Below are 9,659 nucleotides of genomic sequence, written 5' to 3'. Positions count from 1 at the left end.
ATCACAAGAATTTGGAATACATTCGTACGGCTAAAAGACTCAATTCCAGGCAGGCTCGGTGGGCTCTTTTTTTTCGGACGTTTTGACTTTACTCTCTCGTACCGCCCGGGTTCCAAAAACATCAAACCCAATTCTTTATCGCGCATTTTTGACCGTTCCGATCGCCCGTCTACTCCCGAGTGCATTTTACCTGAGAATCTATTCATCTCTACACTCACATGGGAGGTCGAATCGAAGGTCAAGAAGGCCTTAGAAGGGGTAACGCCTCCAACTCGTTGCCCACCGAACCGGTTGTTTGTGCCGGAGAGTTTTCGGTCCAGCGTTATTCAGTGGGGTCACTGTTCCAATGTGGCTTGTCACCCAGGAGTCAATCGTACTATGTTTTTAGTCAAGCAACGATTCTGGTGGCCTCTCATGGCTTGTGATGTTCGCAGTTTTGTATTGGCTTGCTCAGTTTGTGCCACAGGTAAAACTTCCAATCGATCTCCGGACGGGTTACTCCAACCGCTGGCGGTGCCTTCGAGACCCTGGTCCCGTATCGCACTAGATTTTATTACCACCCTCCCAGGGTCACACGGTAGTTTTGACCGTGGTGGACCGGTTCTCGAAGGTGGCCCATTTCATTTCCTTGCCCAAATTACCCTCAGCCAAGGAGACAGCGGTCATTGTCGTTGACCACGTCTTTCGGATTCATGGCCTCCCGACAGACGTGGTTTCTGACAGAGGACCCCAATTTGTATCCAAATTTTGGAGAGAGTTTTGTAAACTTCTGGGGGCGACTGTGAGTCTGTCCTCTGGGTTCCATCCCCAGAGCAATGGTCAAACTGAGCGAGCCAACCAGGATTTGGAACGAACGTTGCGATGTTTAGTGTCCAAGAATCCTTCCTCGTGGAGTCAGCAACTTTCTATGGTGGAGTACGCCCACAATACGTTGCCAGTGTCATCCACGGGCCTATCACCATTTGAGTGTAGTGTAGGTTACCAGCCACCAATTTTTCCTAGTCTGGAATCCGAAGTCGCGGTCCCCTCCGCCCACGCCTTCGTCCAGAGGTGTCATCGCACTTGGACGAGAGCCCGTGAGACTCTACTCCAAGTGGGGGCGCGCACCAAGGCCAAAGCCGATCGCCACCGGCGGAAGCCTCCCGTATACGTCGTCGGTTCTAAAGTGTGGCTTTCTACCAAGGATATTCCTCTCCGTTTCGAATAAACTTGCACCTAAATTCATTGGCCCGTTTTCTGTCACCAAAATCATTAGCCCGGTGACAGTCCGCCTGAATCTTTCTCCAGTGTACAGGAGAATCCATCCCGTCTTTCATGTTTCCAAAATTAAGCCCGTCTTTTATGCTCGCATTAATCCGCCAGTCCCGGTTCCCCCCCCCGCCGCGCCTCGTAGATGGGGAATCCACATATTCGGTTAATCGTATTCTGGACTCGAGACGGAGGGGACGCGGATTACAGTACTTGGTGGACTGGGAAGGTTACGGTCCGGAGGAGAGAAGTTGGGTGCCAGCTAGAGACATTTTGGATCACTCCCTTATCGATGATTACAATCGACAGGTAAGGGAGTCTGGGAACGCCAGGAGGCGTTCCTAGGGAAGGGGGTACTGTCACGGTGGGTAAATCCTATGTCTCATTCATGTCTCGTGTTTCTGTTGTTTCATGTGTGTGTGTGCTGATTAGAGGGGCGTGGCTGCTCATCAGAGCTCATTCAGTAATCACTCATCACCAGCTGCAGTCTATCATCCCGGTCTATTTAATCTCACCCATTTCTCATCTCCATTGTCAGATCGTTGTTTGTGATGTCCGGTGTTTGATCCTTCTACGTTCCAGTATCCTTCGTTGTTCCTGTCTGTTCCCTGTGGATGTTCTGGATTCGTCTTGTTGATCGTCACCTCACTTCACCTGCACTGTATCCATCTGACCATCGAGTCCCTGCGCCACTTATCTGCCTGTCTGTGGATCGCGTACCGAGTTCTCTACCTTGCCTGTCTATGGACTATGTTCTGAGTTTTCCAATAAATATTGTTACTTGCAATTGCTTCCGTAGTTCTTACGTTACACTGATACGCTGCCTTTGCTTCCTCCAAATTGTTGGACAATGTTTTCACAGATGATTTAAGCAAACTATTGTTTGTTCTCAGAAGTGCAATCTCATTCTGCATCTTGACCTTTTCTTCTTTCCATATCATGTCACTAGCCAGGTAATTTTTGGTAGAAATTACCCCAACACTGAGTCGCTCATTTTCAGCCTCTAACTCATCTAGTCTCCTCCTCGTTACTTTGTATGAAGCAAAAAGTGCTTGAAGCGCATTAGCAATTTTCCCATTTTTGTTCTTAGGCATTTTGGGATCATTTTCAAACTTAGAGATAGCCCACTTGTACGGTTTATCAACAATATTCTCTATTCCATCAAACATTCCCTGAGAACCATGTTTAGCAATGTATTTAAGAATAATTTCTTCCATTTTCAAAAGTCTTATCGGGCTTTAGAGTATCTCGTGATCTAATTGTTATTCACAAAGTCTGATTTTAAATAACTACACGTTATCTAGTTCCTTTAAGATATCCGTTAGTCTAATTATTCACAGCTCCAGTACTTCGGACGCAAATGAACAAAATAGCCACACTACCCGAGGCTTAACTTAACCATGGCCGCAGTCCTTTGGACCTTAAATTTCACTACACAAAACAGTTTTAAAAAAACAAAACACGTCACAATACGTCGGACAAAACCACACTACGTCGGGTTTTATGTTATTTTCTTAAAACAGTTTACTTATCTACAGTACTTCGGGCTTAAACAATATTTATAAATAAAATTTAAAACACTGCCACAGTACGTCGGGCAAAACCACACTGCTTCGGGTTCTTGTTTTAAATTTCACAGAGCCACAGTGTAAGATTTACTAATCTACTACACTATAAAACACAATCGTTGTGAAATAATTCTGTGACCACACTGCGTCGGGTCTATTCAATTACTTTAGAATTTCCTCAGAATTATTACAACTTTCACAATCGGTTTCAAATAGGCTGCATACACTTTTGTTTCGGTTACTTTAGAAACAACTGATCTAATATAATTCTGCCACCTCACTACTTCGGGTTGATTCAATTACTTTAGGATCTTAACAGAATTTATAAGAGACCAACACAAAGTTTCAGTTACTTTAGAAACTTTACACTTAAGCACTTTGTTTCAACTACTTTAGAAACAACAATTGCAATACAACTCTGCCGCCGCACTGCTTCGGGCTGATTCAGTTCCGTTAGAATCTTAAACAAAATCGTACAGAATAGGCTTAACAACTCCTCCTGCTAATACTGAATAAACCAAATTCTCTTCTGTCCTTAAATTTTCCTTTTCTAGATTTTTTTAAACGAGGGGTTTCCTGACAAAAAACAGCATAAATGAAAGAAAACAGCTTTTTCTTACCTTTCCCCACTTTTTGTTGGAAACTCCTGGAAGGGTGGCTCGCCAATGTAAGAAAAAATGATGTAGATGTCGAAGATCTCAAAAATGAAGTTTATTACAGCATAGCAGTGGCAAGGGACACGAAGCACCTTGGGTTCACTGGCGTCAGAATGAACCCCGAATTCATCCCAGCGTAAACATTTTATACCGTCTTACATCTGTCTTTCCCCTCAGCATGTAAATGAAGCTCTCTCTTAAATGTAAATTGAGAATAACAAATTCGTCTTCTCTCTCAGCGTGGAGCTGAAACTCTATCTTAAATGTAAATTGAAGAGAACTAAAAGTGGTACCTCTGTGTCCATGTCTTTGATATTCTTTCAAATAAGAACGGCCAAATGTTTAAGGTGATAACATCTCTTTGAAGCTCCCTAATCAAGATGGTTCTTGAATACCCGCTGTCATTCCCACGCTATAGGTTATAAACGTGACTCTGTGATACTTTTAAGATTGTAAGGAATTAATTCTATGATAAATAAGCTCTTTTAAGTGAAGGAACATTTCAATACATCTATATTGGAGTGGAAGTTGGATCGGAGCAGACTAACACTCAAAAACATTTTAAAGCCTTTTTAAAAGATATACAAATTTCAATAGTAAAATTCCATCAATTTGAGTTTAATGATCCTTACATTTTAATCGAATTTATTAAAGATTGTTCAATTATTCAGTTAGAATATGTAAGGGTTATTCAATTCAATGGAATTTTACTATTAATTGAAATGCATAACTCTTAAAAATAAAATGTTTTAAGTATTCTCAATGCAATAGTGCATTGAGAATACTTTAAAACATACTAGGTAAAACTCTCCAAAACAGACTAGTCAACCTGACTATCATGCTATGTCCGTTTATTTCATGTTTTACTCAAATGACTGTAAAAATAACAATGGAGTAAAACCGAGTAAAACGAATTACCATAGCCTTATTTTTGCCTCTTGGTAGCAGTAATGAGCTTTATTGAGTGCCAATCAATCTGCCTACGAAAAAGAAGAGTCTACTCGGCGCACTTTATTTATTTTTAAAAACATAACATACCAGGTAAAACTATCCAAAACACAACACACAACAAAGAGTCAACATAAATTTCATGTCCGTTTTAATCTCATGCTTTACTGTATTTTACACGATTCTTTTTGTAGTGTTATTGGTGGTGATGTACTAAAATAAACATTGTCACGTGTGGCGTGTGGACCTTTCTTATTCTCCCCGTTGATTCCTCATGGTTAGAGGACATTTGGGGATATTCAAATTAAATGACCCATCATACCACTGATCAGCTCTAACAAACTTGGATGTCTTTTTCCAGTAATAAACAAACACTGTTAAGTTGTTTTGATTGATACTGTGAAGCAGGTTTGATACAATCTGTATTGTGAAAAGCGCTATATAAATATATTTGACTTGACTTGACATTTACTTGAGTCGCCCCCTTGTCGTTTCACAGAATAGTAGCATGGTGTTACACACTCCTGTACAGTAGCTGGCGGTATGCACCTACAAGTTGGTTAGGTTACATCTTACAATCCGCCATTAATCAAGAGAAGAAGAAGATTGCCGAAGTTACTATCAAGGGGGTAATCCATCAGCCGGAAACTGAAGTCTACCGGGAGCCGCCATTGGCTAACAAGCCTTCACATGCTGTTAGCATTCCATTGACTCCCATTCATTTTGGCGTCACTTTGACAGCGAATAACTTTACATCTGAGGCGTTTAAAGACTCAATTTGTCCATTGTTTATTTCTAAAGAAACACGACAATGTATAAAATGCTCCATTACCTTGTATATTACGTTATGGCCCCGTAGAAGCAGTTATTGTAAAAATAGGCTAACGATTGCGTCATAACACGCGACTCTCTGTCGCACAGTACATAAATTACCGTATAGGCAGAAGTAGAAGCTCGTACACAATCGGGAAGACGTGGAGGCATAAAGTCAAGGGAGAAGCCCATAGAGAGTTGTAAAGTTGATCCTGCTGCTAGCTCATACACAGCTAATACTTACGATCTCCGGCTCTGCAAGATCCGGAAAGGGAATGATTCAGATTCCTCTTGGCACCGCTACTAGAAGACGTACAACTGTCAGTCAGGTTGCTCACGTCACATCTACGTCGTCCAGCTCAGTTTGAGCCTGCGCAGTGCGCTTGGCAATCAGGAAGTGAGTGCTTGTAATTGACTTCACTTTTCTCCGTTGAAGTCTATGGGGTCGCTGTGTCCATTTCTTTTACTGTCTATGGTTACTACAGGCTACAGTTTGCTAGCTAGCAAAGTCATCAACTACCGTCGTTTAAGTAAGTATATGTTTCCCTTTTGTGTAACGCAATATTATGTTTACATTGTTTTAGTTTATCTTTTTAAAATATCCAAGTTAGTAATCTTTGTTCTTGCAGTATGCTGCTAGTCCAGTAGCTAGAGTGGCTAACGTTAGCAAGTGTTAGCTAACACATGCTGTTTTGCCTTTGTTACAGTACCCACTGAGGTTAAGCAATGTTGCTAGTAACCTTACATGTAGAAATGTAATTAGCCAAAGCTTCACATCTAGAAAGACTAAGTATAACTTAAGTTTTTTTCTAACAAAACATAACATAATAATGTATATAGGTTGTGTAATAAATTATTTTGTTTGTCCGAACAAGTATGCTGCTAGTTCAGTTCACAATGTAGCTACAATGGTTAATATTGGTTCTCTTTGATCACTGCAGCAAGCTTTATGGAAAAGAACATGTGACATACAACATGCATGGATTGGTTTAGTGCACCTCAGACAAGATGCCAAAAAGCATGGTGTCCTTGATAACATCTCATGCTTCCCATTTGAAACTTCCTTGTGTGCCTGAATAAACAATGGGAGAAAGCCATCACTCGCTCAGTTATTGGCCCTTGGACTCCCCTGGCACCTCGTGTACAGCATGAAGTTTTCTGCTATGAAGGTATATTCTAGGCCTATGTCTTAGTGTCCAGTGTTTTAACAGTATTGAAAATAGTGCCTTTAGTTGTATTTTTTTTTATGTAGATTTCCAGGGACTCCAGAATGAAAAACAAGCACTGAGGGAAAGCAATGCACCAGCAGGTGAGAACATGCACTCTTTCTTAAATTTAACTTTTTTGTGTGTGTCCAAAATTACCATATGCCTTTTATTTTGTAGCTTCAGATAACAGCGGCTCACTTTGAGAGCAGGTGAAGCAAGTTGGGACAATGTTGAAGACGTTTGCTCGCACTGGGCAATCAGGTACAACTTGCAAACAACGCAGGCGTTGGTTTAATTCCCACTGGGGCCATCTGTACATGTAGTAGACCTAGATATAACTGTCATAGTTTAGTAGTTGAGGGACCAGTACTACTGACTACTTTATTCTTTTATTCTGGGAACCCCTGTAGGTGCAGATCAGACCCCAATGCTGCGACGTCTTGGAGAGTTTGGCGATGTTGTGCGTAGCATGGACAACAAAATGGACACAATGCTGCAACATTTTCAGTGCCAATGTGTCTGTTGGAGTGTTATCCCTGCCAGGAGATCCGTTACTCCCCCTAGACACCCAGGGAGATTTGGCGTTACTTGACAACAGTATGAGGCAGGATAAAGAGCTCCAGGAACGATTTGTAAGTGTTCTGATTTCGTTTATAACGCCATAGGGTAATCTAAAAAGTAAAATTAAGATTGTATACTGCATATTCTACAATCTGAATCCACAGCCTGTTACATTTTAAATTTATGAGAAGCTTCAGATAAATGTAATTTGTTACACTTTTTTGTATTTTCAGCTTCGGTTTTTGGAAATCGCATGTGGAAGGGACCTAAAGACAGCTGTGTGGCGAATGCTTCAGGGTATCTTCTCTAATCACCTTTCCATCAATACAATCTGGACTGGTGTAGGGGATAAAGCATGTTTTAGAGACATGTTCCTGAAGACCATTGTTCAAAGTAAGTTGGATTTTTTTAAAATATTTAAGTAGATGTGTATGACCTTATGCCATTCAAATAGAATGACAGATCTGTATTTTCTACAGGAGCCATCCGGAAGAACCCAGCGACCCAGGATGCCACTGATGAGGCGATCCAGGTTAACGTTACACGTTACCTGAAAGAAGCATCTGACCGTGAAGGTGGAAAAAGTCGCCGCACCGCTGAGAGGGACCCACAGCCGACCCCATAAACCTAGGCTGACTACTGACACCCCAGCATCACTGACAACTGGAACCCTTTTTTTATCCTGCAGTCAGTAACATCAAGACCTCTAAAAGAGCCTTGTTACAGTGTTTAACTATTCTATTTTTAAATATAGCTTGTAAATCCTAGATTATACATCTAATACTTGATATCTTCTCATTATCTGGTATCAAATATTCTACTTACCGTGACTTCAGTATTGGCTTATTTAATTCTGTCAGTGCTTAACGATTCTATTTTAGTTTGTAAATCCTATTTTATGCCTGATATTTGATATTGGACATTAACTAGTACCAAAAATTCTACTTTCATTCCATCAGTGTGCTTAAAGGGATACTCCACTTTTTTTGGAAATAGGCTCATTTTATAACTCCCTCAGAGTTAAACAGTTGAGTTTTACCATTTTCAAATACATTCAGCTGATTTTCTGATATTTAGAAGAATATCAGTAACCAGACAGTTTCTAGTCCCATTGACTTCCATAGTAGATATACTATGGAATACTACGGAAGCCTATTTCCAAAAAAAGTGGAGTATCCCTTTAACTGTTATTCTATTAAAAATAGCTTGGAATACTATACCACGAAGCCTCGAAGTGTTTTTTCACTAAAGTGTTTCATCAGGTGTGATCCGCCGAATCAGCGTTTGATTGACACGGTCGGAAACAGACCACACAATCGCACATCTGTATAAAAGTGAAATCAACGCATATTGACCTCGTGGGTTTTTGTAAGAGGAGTTTGATTTTGAGATGGCAGATTTTTGGTGATATATAGTGACATTTATAGTGCGATTTGTTTAGTTATATTTAGGCTTACATTTAAATTTACACAACACGTTGACTGATAGGTTAGAGACACAGAGTATACATATAGTGACACATTAATAGATACATAGATATAAATATAGACAGCTAGATTAATAGATAGATAGATATATAGATTGATTAAAGATAGGCTACATATATAAATACATAGATTATAGATACATATCTAAATACATATGTATATATAATATGTATCTATAATCTATCTATCTAAATACATAGATAGATTGTAGATACATATATCTAATTACATAAATAGATTAGAGATACATATCTAGATAGATTCGGATAGATAAAATGGAGGCTCCACAGAAGAGATGCCGTACATCTGTGGTGTGGGAGCATTTCCATTTAGAAACCCCAAATAAAGTGAGATGTGTGTATTGTGATTGGCAGCTCGCCTACTGCAACAATACATCATCCATGATGCGCCATTTGAGGAGCAGTCATCCTGCCATTTTGCAGGGTGCAGAGGATGGCATTCCCCCTGTACCTAGGCCTGCTACTGACACTGCTGGGCCATCTGAGCAAGGTATGCATTGTTTGAAATATAATTATAATTGAAATATAATTACAAACTTTTGGGACCCATCACAACTGCCAATCATGTTAAAAATGGCTTCAATGTGAATATAGTATAATATAATATTGTGTGAATATACATTTTATAGATCTACATATGAGTACCCAATATACTGCCAGTGACAACATCATTTTGGTTTTCGTAATTGTTGTAGTTCTACATTCCATTACATTTTTCTCTGCACACTGAGCATAAACGTTCATAACCTAAATTTTTTTAGAAAGGTTTCCAAATATGCTATGTAGCGACAACGAGAATGCAACCCACACGAGTGAAGCATTCGTACATAATCAAACACAAGGGGCTGCATATTTCCAGATCACCCGAGGCTATGAGCCAAGAAGACCTTTTGTTGTTTAACTAAAGTAAGGACGTTGTCAATGTTTTATAATTTGGCAAGAACAGATTTGTTCAGAAGAAAAGGGGGGATAGGAAAGACCCCCTTCTCAAATAACCATATAGTATCTTATTGTCCGAATTCCAAATTCCTCCAAGAGGCGGGACAAACATTTTGAGTTTAAAATCTTAGACCCGGACACAGAATCTCTCTCTTGTGATGCTCTCTTGTGATGCGCTCTTGTGATGCGCTCTTGTGATGCTCTTGGGAGG

At 40.2% G+C, this 9,659-nt stretch overlaps 1 long non-coding RNA gene across 3 annotated transcripts; it reads left to right on the top strand.

Annotated features, from left to right (window-relative positions):
* The first annotated feature begins 6,334 nt into the window (after positions 1-6,334).
* On the top strand, positions 6,335-7,714 carry LOC130073527 (uncharacterized). Of its 3 annotated transcripts, none has more exons than XR_008804365.1 (6): positions 6,335-6,402; positions 6,486-6,542; positions 6,625-6,702; positions 6,852-7,073; positions 7,265-7,395; positions 7,482-7,714. It is a non-coding gene; the product is annotated as an uncharacterized LOC130073527 (long non-coding RNA). The 3 variants fall into 3 exon arrangements; XR_008804364.1 differs by having other exon boundaries at positions 6,619-6,702; XR_008804366.1 differs by having other exon boundaries at positions 6,619-6,702; positions 7,236-7,395.
* Positions 7,715-9,659: the final 1,945 nt, after the last annotated feature.

The sequence above is a fragment of the Rhinichthys klamathensis genome, unplaced genomic scaffold (genome assembly GCF_029890125.1).
Source record: "Rhinichthys klamathensis goyatoka isolate OS25496 unplaced genomic scaffold, OSU_Roscu_1.1 h1tg000549l_1, whole genome shotgun sequence".
Classification (NCBI taxonomy): Eukaryota; Metazoa; Chordata; class Actinopteri; order Cypriniformes; family Leuciscidae; genus Rhinichthys; species Rhinichthys klamathensis.
The sequence above is the reverse complement of the archived record's forward strand: the minus strand, read 5'-3'. Positions and strand labels throughout refer to the sequence as shown.